Below are 14,144 nucleotides of genomic sequence, written 5' to 3'. Positions count from 1 at the left end.
CCTTTAAAGATCAAGGACTGACTAGACATTGTAATTCATGGTAAAAGAGATCCAATCATAGTCATACCCAATATAAATTAACAGTGATGAATGCAAATGACGGCTGTGCTCTCCAGCTAGTGCTTTTTAATAAGAGGGTGATGACTCAACATAAAAGTAAATGGATAGGCCCTTCGCAGAGGGAAGCAGGGATTTGTAGAGGTGCCAGAGCTCGGTTTTGAAATAGAGATAAATTGTATTTTGAGCGGTATACTTTCATTGTCAACGTAACAACTAAGAGATGGCGATATCTTCCATGCTAAACACATTATAGGCGGTTCCCAAACAGAATGGTAAAGTTTATACTCCCCCTCCACCAACAAGCATCAATCCATGGCTTGCTCGAAACAACGAGTGCCTCCAACATACATCAGGTCCCAGGGGGAGTTTTGTTTGCAATTAATTTTGATTTAGTTTGCATAAAGCATGGGACTGGGCATCCCGGTGACCAGCCATTTTCTCGTGAGTGAGGAGCGGAGTCCACTCCTCTTGAGAATAACTCGCCTAACACGGAAGGTAAGGACAGCCTTGGTTGATACATGAGCTATTCGAGCATACAAAATAGAATGTTTATTTCAAGGTTTAGAGTTTGGCACATACAAATTTACTTGGAACGACAGGTAGATACCGCATATAGGAAGGTATGGTGGACTCATCTGGAATAACTTTGGGGTTTAAGGGATTGGATGCACAAGCAGTATTCCCATTTAGTACAAGTGAGGGCTAGCAAAAGACTGGGAAGCGACCAACTAGAGAGCGACAACAGCCATGTACATGCATTAAAATTAATAAACATTGGATGCAAGAATGAGTAGGATATAATCCACCATGAACATAAATATCGTGAAGGCTATGTTGATTTGTTTCAACTACATGTGTGAACATGTGCCAAGTCAAGTCACTTAAATCATTCAAAGGAGGATACCACCCCATCATACCACATCATAATCATCTCAATAGCATGTTGGCACACAAGGTAAAACATTATAACTCATAGCTAATCAAGCATGGCACAAGCAACTATGATCTCTAATTGTCATTGCAAACATGTTTATTCATAATAAGCTGAATCAAGAACGAGGGACTCATCATATTTACAAAAACAAAAGAGGTTGAGTTCATACCAGCTTCTCTCATCTCAGTCAGTCCATCATATATCATCATAATTGCCTTTCACTTGCACTACCGAATGGTGTGAATAATAATAAGAGTGCACGTGCATTGGACTAAGCTGGAATCTGCGAGCATTCAATAAACAGGAGAAGACAAGGCAAGATGGGCTCTGGGTTAAATCAACAATAATGCATATAAGAGCCACTTCAACAATTTAATTATGGTCTTCTCCTACTGACCCCCAAAGAAAAGAAAAGAAATAAAACTATTTACACGGGAAAGCCCCTAACAAGCAAAAGAAGAACATGAAATATTTTTGGGGTTTCTTTTTAATTATTACTACTACATTAGAAAAATAAACTACTACTAATTTTTTTGGTTTTTCTTAAGGTTTAACAAACACACAAGAAGAAAGCAGGAAAAAGAAAATAAACTAGCCTGGGTATTACAGTGAAAAAGTATGAGCACCGACATCTAGCAATGAGTGTGTGTGAACATAAATGTAATGTCGGTGAGAAATACGTACTCCCCCAAGCTTATGCTTTTGGACTAAGTTGGTCTATTGCCATGGCTGGCCTGGCGGATATCCATAATAATAGTTGTTGTGGTCGTACTGTGATGAGGAAGAAGAAGGCTCCGATTGCCACTTGTTGGCAATCGTCTCTGGATCCCACTAATAGTTAGACTGCCGTGAAGGATCAAATTGTGGTTCCGGTTCTGGCTCCTCAGATGGTGCAGGGTTCCGGTAGGCGTGAATAGCCATCAACAGAACAAGGTACGTGCCTACAGTCAAATCAAACAAAGAAGGAGCAGGCAGGATAATAGTCTTAGGATGATGTTTGTTAAAGAACAATTGATATTTTAGCTCTCCTACCCTATTCTTAACAATAAAATCGTGTGCCACCATACTTTTATGATCTAGATAAACATGGGGTAGCACCTTTTCTTCCTTCTCAGCATGCCTAATAGGTGCCTCCAAAGATGGGGCCTTTGGTATGGTTCATACTTAACCGTCTAGCAATAATACCGCACATACTAAAAGTGTTATCACTGTATAAACTATGGAGTAGAATAATTATATCAGGGATACTCAGGTTTCCATAGTTTCCGCGTCCAATTAAACAACGACTAGCAAATAATGCAAAGTAACGTAAAACAGGAAAATGTATGCTAGTAATTCGTGCATCGGAAACCTTCCTAGTTTCTCCTACAGTGATAGTATCAATAAACCCAACCACATCATCATGATGTGGTTCTTCTGTCTTGCCCTCAAAAGGGACTAAACAAATCCGACAGAAATCATAAAGTGACATCTCCTTATGCCCATCATATAAATGAAACTCCACCGTAGGTGGTGAGTTCCTAGAATGAAAATGAAACTTTTGCACAAAAGTATTTGTGAGTAAGAGATACTGATCGCATAGGTCGTGGAGGAAAGCGGTGAGGCCTGCATTGTGAGCCAATTCATGAAAATCTTCATAGATACCGGCTGCTCTCAAGAAATCATCAGAAGGCCATTCACACACCCGAATCTCCGCGGTGCGCGGCAAATTATACTTAGGCTTCGGTGCCTTTTCCTTCGAGCTTTGGCTCGATGAGCCCCTAAAAAATCTCCTCACTATTATTATGAAATAATCTGAAATTCTTAGTAACTTCAAACAAAAGTGAACCAACTTCAATAAAACAGATAGCAACTACTCCTACAAGTGCCTAGAGCCTATATCAAGCATTAGAACTACTTGGAACCATATAAATTTGACATGCAAGCTCAAGAACATGGTCACCTATGCAGCATAAATTTGCAAGGAATAAAGCACTAGAACAAAAACTAATTGGACCAATGGAGGATTCACATACCAAGGAACAATCTCCCCAAGCAGTTTTGCGAGAGGTGCTTTGAGCAAGGAGATCGAAAATCACAACAAAAGTGGCTGGAACTCGTGCTTGAGTTGGTTTTTTGGGTTTGTGTGAGACAGAGGAAGAATATGGGTGCTGGGATAAGTGGAGGAGGGCCACCATGGGCCCACGAGGCAGGGGGCGCACCCTAGAGGGGGGGGGGGCGCCCACCACCCTCGTGGCCAGGTGGCAGCTCCTCCCGCGGTAATTTTTGCACAGTAAATCCTCAAATATTTCCGAAAAATCATATTAAATTGGCATGACATTCTGAGGACTTTTATTTTTGGGATATTTTTATATTGCACGGATAAGTCAAGAAATAGACAAAAAATTACTATTTTTTACTTTATTTAATATAAACAACAGAAAGTAAAAGTGGGGTACAGAAGGTTGCGCTTCTAGTTTCATCCATCTCATGCTCATCAAAAAGAATCCACTAACAAGGTTGATCAAGTCTTGTTAACAAACTCATTCCGATAATCATGAAACCGGAGAAATTTCGAATAACACTAAGTTACCTCAACGGGGATATGCACATCCCCTATAATAAGTATATCATATTTCTTTTTGACAGTAGGAAGAGGAAATTCCAAACCTCCAATTATAATCGATGAAAATTTTCCAATGGAGTTGATACTATGAACTTGAGGTTGTTTCCTCGGAAAGTGTACCGTATGCTCATTACCATTAACATGAAAAGTGACATTGCCTTTGTTGCAGTCAATAACAGCCCCTGCAGTATTAAGAAAAGGTCTTCCAAGAATAATAGACATACTATCATCCTCGGGAATATCAAGAATAACAAAGTCCATTAAAATAGTAACGTTTGCAACCACAACAGGCACATCCTCACAGATACCAACAGGTATAGCACTTGATTTATCAGCCATTTGCAAAGATATTTCGGTAGGTGTTAGCTTATTCATGTCAAGTCTACGATATAAAGAGAGGGACATAACACTAACACCGGCTCCAAGATCACATAAAGCAGTTTTAATATAATTTCTCTTAATGGAGCAAGGTATAGTAGGTACTCCAGGATCTCCAAGTTTCTTTGGTATTCCACCCTTAAAAGTATAATTAGTAAGCATGGTGGAAATCTCAGCTTTCGGTATCTTTCTTTTATTAGTAATGATATCCTTCATATATTTAGCATAAGGATTTGTTTTGAGCACATCAGTTAATCGCATACGCAAAAAGATATGCCTAATCATTTCAGCAAAGCACTCAAAATCCTCATCATCCTTTTTCTTGGATGGTTTCAGAGGAAAAGGCATGGGTTTTTGAACGCAAGGTTCCCTTTCTTTACCATGTTTCCTAGCAATAAAGTCTCTTTTATCATAACGTTGATTCTTTGATTGTGGGTTATCAAGATCAACATCAGGTTCAATTTCTACATCATTATCATTACTAGGTTGAACATCATTATGAACATCATCATTAATATTTTGACTAGGTTCATGTTCATTACCAGATTGTGTTTCAGCATCAGACATAGAAATATCATTTGGATTATCAGGTGGTTCAGCAATAGGTTCACTAGAAGTTTGCACAGTTCTATCACTTTTCTTCTTCTTCTTTTTAGAAGAACTAGGAACATCAATATTATTTCTTTGAGAATCTTGCTCGATTCTCTTAGGGTGGCCTTCAGGATACAAAGGTTCCTGAGTCATTCTACCAGTTCTAGTAGCCACTCTAACAGCATAATCATTTTTCTTACTATTCATTTCATCAAGCACTTCTTTTTGAGCCTTAAGTACTTGTTCTACTTGAGTGGTAACCATAGAAGCATGTTTGCTAACAAGTTTAAGTTCACCTTTAATATTAGCCATATAATCACCCAAGCATCTAATCATATAAGCATTTTCTTTTAATTGTCTACCAAAATAAGCATTGAAGTCCTCTTGCTTAAACATAAAGTTATCAAACTCATCCAAGCACTGACTAGCAATTTTAGTAGGAGGGACTTCAGCTTTATCATATCTATAGAGAGAATTTACCTTTACTACCTGTGTCGGGATATCAGGATCAGGAGGTTCTTTAGTAAATAAATAATTAAGATCATATGTTTCTTCAACAGGCAGTATATTAAGACCATGTATTTCTTCAATAGGAGGTAAATTCTTAACGTCTTCAGCTTTAATACCTTTTTCTTTCATAGATTTCTTTGCCTCTTACATATCTTCGGGACTGAGAAATAGAACACCTCTCTTCTTCGGAGTTGGTTTAAGAATAGGCTCAGTAATTGGAGCAGGAACTGGCTCAGGAGGTGCCCAATTATTTTCATTTGACAACATATTATTCAATAGAATTTCAGCTTCATCCGGTGTTCTTTCCCTGAAAAGAGAACCAGCACAACTATCCAGGTAATCTCTGGAAGCATCAGTTAGTCCATTATAAAAGATATCAAGTATTTCAAGTTTCTTAAGAGGATGATCAGGCAAAGCATTAAGTAACTTGAGAAGCCTCCCCCAAGCTTGTGGGAGACTCTCTTCTTTAATTTGCACGAAGTTGTATATTTCCCTCAAAGTAGCTTGTTTCTTATGAGCAGGGAAATATTTAGCAGAGAAGTAATAAATCATATCCTGGGGACTACACACACAACCAGGATCAAGAGAATTAAACTATATCTTAGCATCACCCTTTAATGAGAACGGAAATATTTTGAGTATATAAAAGTAACGCGATCTCTCATCATTAGTAAACAGGGTAGCTATATCATTTAACTTAGTAAGATGTGCCGCAACAGTTTTAGATTCATATCCATAAAACGGATCAGATTCAACCAAAGTAATTATATCAGGATCAACAGAGAATTCATAATCCTTATCAGGAACACAAATAGGTGAAGTAGCAAAAGCAGGGTCGGGTTTCATCTTATCTCTAAGTGATTCTTTGTTCCATTTAACTAATAACCTCTTAAGCTCATATCTATCTTTGCAAGCTAAAATAGCGGCAGAAGATTCCATATCAAAAAGATAACCCTCAGGAATAACAGGCATATTTTCACCATCACTATCATCATCGTATTCAGATTCAATAATTTCTTTTTCTCTAGCCCTAGCAATTTTTTCATAAAGAAATTCACCAAGGGGCACAGTAGTATCAGGCATAGAAGCAGTTTCATCATAAGTATCATGCATAGCAGAAGTGGCATCATCAATAACATGCGACATATCAGAACGAATAGCAGAAGCAGGTGTAGGTGTCGCAAACTTACTCATAACAGAAGGTGAATCAAGTGCAGAGCTAGATGGCAGTTCCTTACCTCCCCTCGTAGTTGAGGGATAGATCTTGGTTTTTCGATCTCTCAGGTTCTTCATAATGATAAGCAGATATAAATCCCAAGTGACTCAAAGAATAGAGCTATGCTCCCTGACAACGGCGCCAGAAATTTGTCTTGATAACCCACAAGTATAGGGGATCGCAACAGCTTTCGAGGGTAGAGTATTCAACCCAAATTTATTGATTCCACACAAGGGGAGCCAAAGAATATTCTCAAGTATTAGCAGCTGAGTTGTCAATTCAACCACACCTGGAAACTTAGTATCTGCAGCAAAGTGTTTAGTAGCAAAGTAATATGATAGTGGTGGTAGCAGTAACAAAAGTAAAGACAGCAAAAGTAATGTTTTTGGTATTTTGTAGTGATTGTAACAGTAGTAGCGGGAAAGTAAATAAGCATAAACCAGTATATGGAAAACTCGTAGGCATCAGATCAGTGATGGATAATTATGCCGGATGCGGTTCATCATGTAACAGTCATAACATAGGGTGACACAGAACTAGCTCCAATTCATCAATGTAATGTAGGCATGTATTCCGTATATAGTCATACTGTAACGCCCCGAGACCGATGTGCCAGGTGTCCTCTAATTATTCGCTGTTGTTGCCTTGTCATTGCTTGCGTGTCATGCATTGCATATCATGTCATCATGTGCATTTCATTTGCATACATGTTCGTCTCATGCATCCGAGCATTTTCCCCGTTGTCCGTTTTGCATTCCGGCGCTCCGTTCTCCTCCGGTGGTCATTTCTACCTTCTTCTTGTGTGTGGGGATTAAACATTTCCGGATTGGACCGAGACTTTCCAAGCGGCCTTGGTTTACTACCGGTAGACCGCCTGTCAAGTTTCGTACCATTTGGACTTCGTTTGATGTTCCAACGGTTAACCGAGGGACCGAAAAGGCCTCGTGTGTGTTGCAGCCCAACACCCCTGAATTTTGGCCCAAAACCCACCAAAACCCTCTCCATCATCTAGAGCGTTCGATCACGATCGCGTGGCCGAAAACCGCACCTCATTTGGACTCTCCTAGATCCCTCTACCTATATAAACACCTCCCCCTCCGAAATTCGTGGTGCAAACCCTAACCTTTGTCCTCCTTGCGCCGCCGGACACGTCCGCCCGGCGGCCGGACATGTCCACCCCGCCCGGCCACCTCACTCTGACCAATGGGAGCCTGCCACATCATCTCAGCGACCGCTCCCAGCCAACCGAAGCGCGCCACATCAGCCCGCGCCCTCTCTCTCCTCCCCGCCGCGCGGCCCGCGGGGCCTAGATCCGGCCCGCGCGGGCCCGGTCGCCGCCGCCGCCGCCGCCGTCCGCAGGCGCTTGCCCGCACCCGCCGCCACCTGCTCGGTCGCCGGCCACCGCGCGCCGCCGCCACCTCGCGCCGGCGCCGCCACCCCGCTCTCCACCGGCGCCCTGCCCCGCCACCTAGGTCGCCGGACCTCTACGCCACCGGTCACCGCCGTCCTCCCCATGGCGCCACACGCCCGGATGGGGCTGGATCCGGCGGGATCTAGCTCGGATCTGCCCACTCCGGCGAGTTCAAGCTCCTCGGCGAAGATCCAGACGAACCTCGGATTCCGTGCCGTTGACTTTTATCTCGAGGGTATATTTTTCTACTAAGTCCCCGAAATTCCCAGATTCATATGCCCATGTTCATCATGCCGTAACTTTGCATCCATAGCTCCAATTCATGTGTGTAGCATATCAAAATGTTCGCCTCAAAGAGCACATCATTTCATCTCATTGCATCATTTTCATTTGAGCTCATCTTGACGCCCGAAATGTTGTTGGAAGAGTGCTATTTGAGTTAATTGTCAGATCTGCTGCTCCAATTAGATATTTGTCATTTTTGCCATGATTATTGTGTGCATGACATGTTCATGAGCTCTACATGTGTTTTGTTATATGCTTCGCCATCTTTCCAGAGGTGCAACCCATGTATTTTTGTGATGTGTGTGGTGACTAGCACAAGCTTGCAAAGTGGTGCATTCGTTAATGCTGATTTCAGGGACTTAGCATTTCCACTAAGTCCTTGATCTGTTTATTTCAATATGCCATATGTTCATGTTGTTTCTTAGTGATCCGTGCCTCTTTTGAGGATGATCAGTAAGGATGTTTTGTTAATCTTGTAGTGCTCTATCCATCCATGTCTTTGTTTGCAATTATGGAGCACCCTAGCTTGAGTCAATCGAGCTCTACTTTTGCTATTTCATGAATCTGGGCAGATTGTCTACTTGTTAGCAATTTTGCCGAGGATGTTGTAGTTGATCCGTGCATGCTATGTTATTGTTCTTGCCATGTCTAGCTTGTATAATGTGTATTCTTGATGGGTGTATGCTTAGATTGTCATGCCTTGCTCTGTAGTGAGTGCATCGAGCTCGTAAACATGCCTACTTGATATCTGATTTTGCATGCTCCAGTTTTTCACTAAGTCTGTGATCTGATTATTTTTTGCCATGTTCACATGCTTGCAAATGTATTTTCTGATCCCTTTTGGCTCAAGGTCACTAAGGGACTTTTATTAAGCTCTTTGAGTAGCTCCATGCCATGCTTTACTTTGCCATGTTTAGGTCCTGTAGCATATAGTTTTCATGCTCCAAAGTGTGCTACCTGATCTGAAATTCCAGGCTTGTGTTAATTTCACTAAGTCTGAAATCTGTTTACCAAATGCCTTTTTGCCATGCTTGTTTAAACCTGTTAATGGATGAATTAGCCATAGCACAGTGTTCATATTTTGTTAAGCATCATGAATGGATCCCTTCCATGTATTTTGTTGCCATGTTTGGGTGCTGTAGCATGTTTAGCTTGTTGCATTTAGATGGCCACTTGCTGTTTATCGCAGATCGGTGCCATATTTGAATTGCTTGCCATTTCCAAACCGTAACTCCGATTCTGGTGATCTTTATATCATTTTCAAGCAATTTAATCTCACCTTTCCAGTGGCACCCTTGGATTTCCATGTTGAGGCCATGTTCAATCATTCCTTGTCAAATCATGCATATGCATCGCATACCGCATCCCGCATATCATATCATGTTCGTGTGTTGGTTGTTTACTATGTTGTGTGCTTCTTTCCGGTGTTTGCTTCTTCGGGTTGGTTCCGGTAATGTCGCATTTGTGAGGACCCGTTCGTCTACGTCCGTTTGTCTTCTTCATGGACTCGTTCTTCTTCCTTGCAGGATTTCAGGCAAGATGACCATACCCTCGAAATCACTTCTATCTTTGCTTGCTAGTTGCTCGCTCTTTTGCTATGCCTATGCTGCGATACCTAACACTTGCTTATCATGCCTCCTATATTGTTGAACCAAGCCTCTAACCCACCTTATCCTAGCAAACCGTTGTTTGGCTATGTTACCGCTTTGCTCAGCCCCTCTTATAGCGTTGTTAGTTGCAGGTGAAGATTGAAGTTTGTTCCTAGTTGGAACATGGAGATGTTGTTCCTTGTTGGAACATGTTTACTTGTTGGGATATCACAATTTATCTTATTTAATTAATGCATCTATATACTTGGTAAAGGGTGGAAGGCTCGGCCTTATGCCTGGTGTTTGTTCCACTCTTGCCGCCCTAGTTTCTGTCATATCGGTGTTATGTTCCCGGATTTTGCGTTCCTTAGGCGGTTGGGTTATAATGGGAACCCCTTGACAGTTCGCCTTGAATAAAACTCCTCCAGCAAGGCCCAACATTGGTTTTACCATTCGCCACCTAGCCTTTTTTTCCCTTGGGTTAGGCCAGCCCAAGGGTCATCTTTATTTTTAACCCCCCCCGGGCCAGTGCTCCTCTGAGTGTTGGTCCAACTGAGCGATGTCCGGAGCTACTAGGGGCAACTCTGGGCTAGCCCACCCCACGTCTTGCTCATCCGGTGTGCCCTGAGAACGAGATATGTGCAGCTCCTATCGGGATTTGTCGGCACATCTAGGTGGCTTTGCTGGATTGTTTTACCATTGTCGAGGATGTCTTGTAGAAACGGGATACCGAGTCTGATCGGAATGTCTTGGGAGGAGGTCTATTCCTTCGTTGACCGTGAGAGCTTGTCATGGGCTAAGTTGGGACACCCCTGCAGGGATTTGAACTTTCGAAAGCCGTGCCCGCAGTTATGGGCAGATGGGAATTTGTTAATGTCCGGTTGTAGAAAACCTGAAGTTGACCTTAATTAAAATGCATCAACCGCGTGTGTAACCATGATGGTCTCTTTCCGGCGGAGTCCGGGAAGTGAACACGGTGTTGGAGTTATGCTTGACGTAGGTTGTTCTAGGATCACTTCTTGATCATACTTTTATCGACCGCGCTTTGCCTTCTCTTCTCGCTCTCGTTTGCGTATGTTAGCCACCATATATGCTAGTCGCTTCCTGCAGCTCCACCTCATACCTTTTACCTTACCCATAAGCTTAAATAGTCTTGATCGCGAGGGTGTGAGATTGCTGAGTCCCCGTGGCTCACAGATCCTTCCAAAACCAGCTTGCAGGTGCCGATGAGTCCGTGCAGATGACGCAACCAAGCTCAGGAGGAGCTCGATGAAGATCTTGTCCTTTGTGTCGTTTTGTTCTAACTGATCAGTAGTGGAGCCCAGTTGGGGTCGATCGGGGACCTTTGTCGCATTTGGGGTAGTCTTCTTTCATTTTGGTTCCATAGTCGGACCTTGATTGTATTTGGATGATGTAATGCTTTATTCATGTAATTGTGTGAAGTGGCGATTGTAAGCCAACTATGTATCCCTTTCCCTTATGTATTACATTGGGTTGTGTGATGATGACCTCACTTGCGACATTGCTTTCAATGCGGTTATGCCTCTAAGTCGTGCTTCGACACGTGGGAGATATAGCCGCATCGAGGGCGTTTCACATACGTGCTTATGGAAAAGAACTTGCATGACATCTTTTGTCCTATCCTCCCGTGGCAGCGGGGTCCTATTGGAAACTAAGGGATATTAAGGCCTCCTTTTAATAGAGAACCGGAACAAAGCATTAGCACATAGTGAATACATGAACTCGTCAAGCTATGGTCATCACCGGGAGTGGTCCCGATTATTGTCACTTCGGGGTTGCCGGATCATAACACATAGTAGGTGACTATAGACTTGCAAGATCGGATCAAGAACTCACATATATTCATGAAAACATAATAGGTTCAGATCTGAAATCATGGCACTCGGGCCCTAGTGACAAGCATTAAGCATAGCAAAGTCATAGCAACATAAATCTCAGAACATAGTGGATACTAGGGATCAAACCCTAACAAAACTAACTCGATTACATGATAAATCTCATCCAACCCATCACCGTCCAGCAAGCCTTCGATGGAATTACTCACGCACGACGGTGAGCATCATGAAATTGGTGATGGAGGATGGTTGATGATGACGACGGCGACGAATCCCCCTCTCCGGAGCCCTGAACGGACTCCAGGTCAGCCCTCCCGAGAGGTTTTAGGGCTTGGCGGCGGCTCCGTATCGTAAAACGCGATGATTTCTTCTCTCTGATTTTTTTCTCTCCGAAAGCAAATATATAGAGTTGGAGTTGGCGTCGGAGGGTTTCCAGGGGGCCCACGAGGTAAGGGGCGCGCCCTAGGGGGGGCGACCCCCACCCTCGTGAGAAGGGTGTGGGCCCCCTGGTCTTCATCTTTGGCGAGGATTTCTTATTGTTTTTTCTAAGATGTTCCGTGGAGTTTCAGGTCATTCCGAGAATATTTGTTTTCTGCACATAAAACAACACCATGGCAATTCTGCTGAAAACAGCGTCAGTCCGGGTTAGTTCCATTCAAATCATACAAGTTAGAGTCCAAAACAAGGGCAAAAGTGTTTGGAAAAGTGGATACGACGGAGATGTATCACTGATCAGAAGAGAAGCTGTGGGTATGCTGTCGGTGTCAAAACCGGCGAATCTCGAGTAGGGGGTCCCGAACTTTGCGTCTAAGGCGGATGGTAACAGGAGGCAGGGGACACGATGTTTACCCAGGTTTGGGCCCTCTTGATGGAGGTAATACCCTACGTCCTTCTTGATTGTTCTTGATTATATGAGTATTAGAAGAGTTGATCTACCACGAGATCAAAGAGGCTAATCCCTAGAAGCTAGCCTATGGTATGATTGTCTATTGTCCTACGGACTAAACCCTCTGGTTTATATAGACACCGGAGGGGGCTAGGGTTACACAAGGTCGGTTACAAAGGAGGAGATATACATATCCGTATTGCCTAGCTTGCCTTCCACGCCAAGTAGAGTCCCATCCGGACACGGGAAGAAGTCTTCAATGTGGTATCTTCATAGTCCAATAGTCCGGCCAAAGGATATAGTCCGGCTGTCGGAGACCCCCTAATCCAGGACTCCCTCAGTAGCCCCTGAACCAGTCTTCAATGACGATGAGTCTGGCTCGCAGTATTGTCTTCGGCATTGCAAGGAGGGTTCCTCCTCCGAACACTCCATGGAAGAGTCTGAAACAAGGATAGTGTCCGACCCTGGAAAATAAGTTCCACATACCACCATAGAGAGAATAATATTTCCACAAATCTAATCTGCTGACGTGTTCTGGCAGCACGATGTTATGTAATGGCTCGGTCATTATTCGAACCGTTTTTCTCAACCAGCACAGCACATAACATGGGGCGGTTTTCTCGACATGTCTTGTCAAAGCAGAGATCGTGTCCCCCTTATTACGGGATTCTCATCAATACGGACGTGGGTAACCCAACTGCGCCATCAATTACGGTGCCTGGGGAATAAGCGGTTTTACCAGGCAAGTGGGGAGACACATCGCCTCTTCCGCCCTTATAAAGGGACAAGGATTCACTCTTTTCACCCACGCCTTCTTCCTCCTTGCTTACCCATTCCCGCACACTCGAGCTCTAGCGCCCAAGCTCGCGTTCCTCTTCTCAAACCACTCCAGGCATGTCCGGAGCAGGAGGCAAGTGAATGGTCTCCTCTGTCACGGAGGATAACATCAAAAAAATTATGGGAAGCTGGATATCTGGCCGCGGATATCGCGCACCAGCTGCCAAATGCGGGGCAGATCATCCCAACGCCCGAACCCCATGAGAGGATAGTTTTCTTACACATTTTGTCCGCGGACTGGGATTTCCCCTCCACCCGTTTGTCCGCGGGCTCATGTTCTACTATGGGCTAGATTTTCATGATCTGGTCCCCAATTTCATCCTCAACATCTCGGCGTTTATTGTCATGTGCGAGGCCTTCCTCCGCATCATGCCCCACTTCGGCCTATGGCTGAAAACCTTCAATGTTAAACCGAAGGTGGTGGGTGGCCAGCAAGCAGAGTGCGGAGGCGCCATGGTGGGAAAGATGCCTAATGTCATCTGGCTCGAGGGCACCTATGTGGATACCATAAATGGGTGGCAATCTGGGTGGTTCTACATCACCGAGCCGCGCGACTCCAACTGGGTGGCGGTCCCCAAATTTCGATCCGAAATCCCCACGCGTCTCACCTCCTAGAAAGAGAAGGGCCTGTCCTGGGGTTCTTCGGTAGAGTTGACCGGACTCCAGACCTATATCCGGAACATGACGAGCAAGAAAATCAAGCTCGTCAACATGGTCCAGGTCATGCTCTTCCGCCGGATCCTCCCGTGTCAACGACGGGCATTCGATTTGTGGGAGTTCGACTCGGCCAAGCACCAGACGCAGCGAGAGCTCTATGACATGACACACGAGGACGTCTGGAGGGTACTGTTCAAGGGCACCGAGATTCCTCCTTCCCTCACCGAGGACTGCGGACTCAGCGCAAAACGCCGCGCCAATCCGGTAAGTTTTTATATCTCTCAGGGTATTTATTTGCCCCGGTTTAGTCATATGCAGGATCTAAGCTT

The sequence above is a fragment of the Triticum urartu genome, chromosome 3 (genome assembly GCF_003073215.2).
Source record: "Triticum urartu cultivar G1812 chromosome 3, Tu2.1, whole genome shotgun sequence".
Lineage (NCBI taxonomy): Eukaryota > Viridiplantae > Streptophyta > Magnoliopsida > Poales > Poaceae > Triticum > Triticum urartu.
This window is presented reverse-complemented; position numbering follows the sequence as displayed.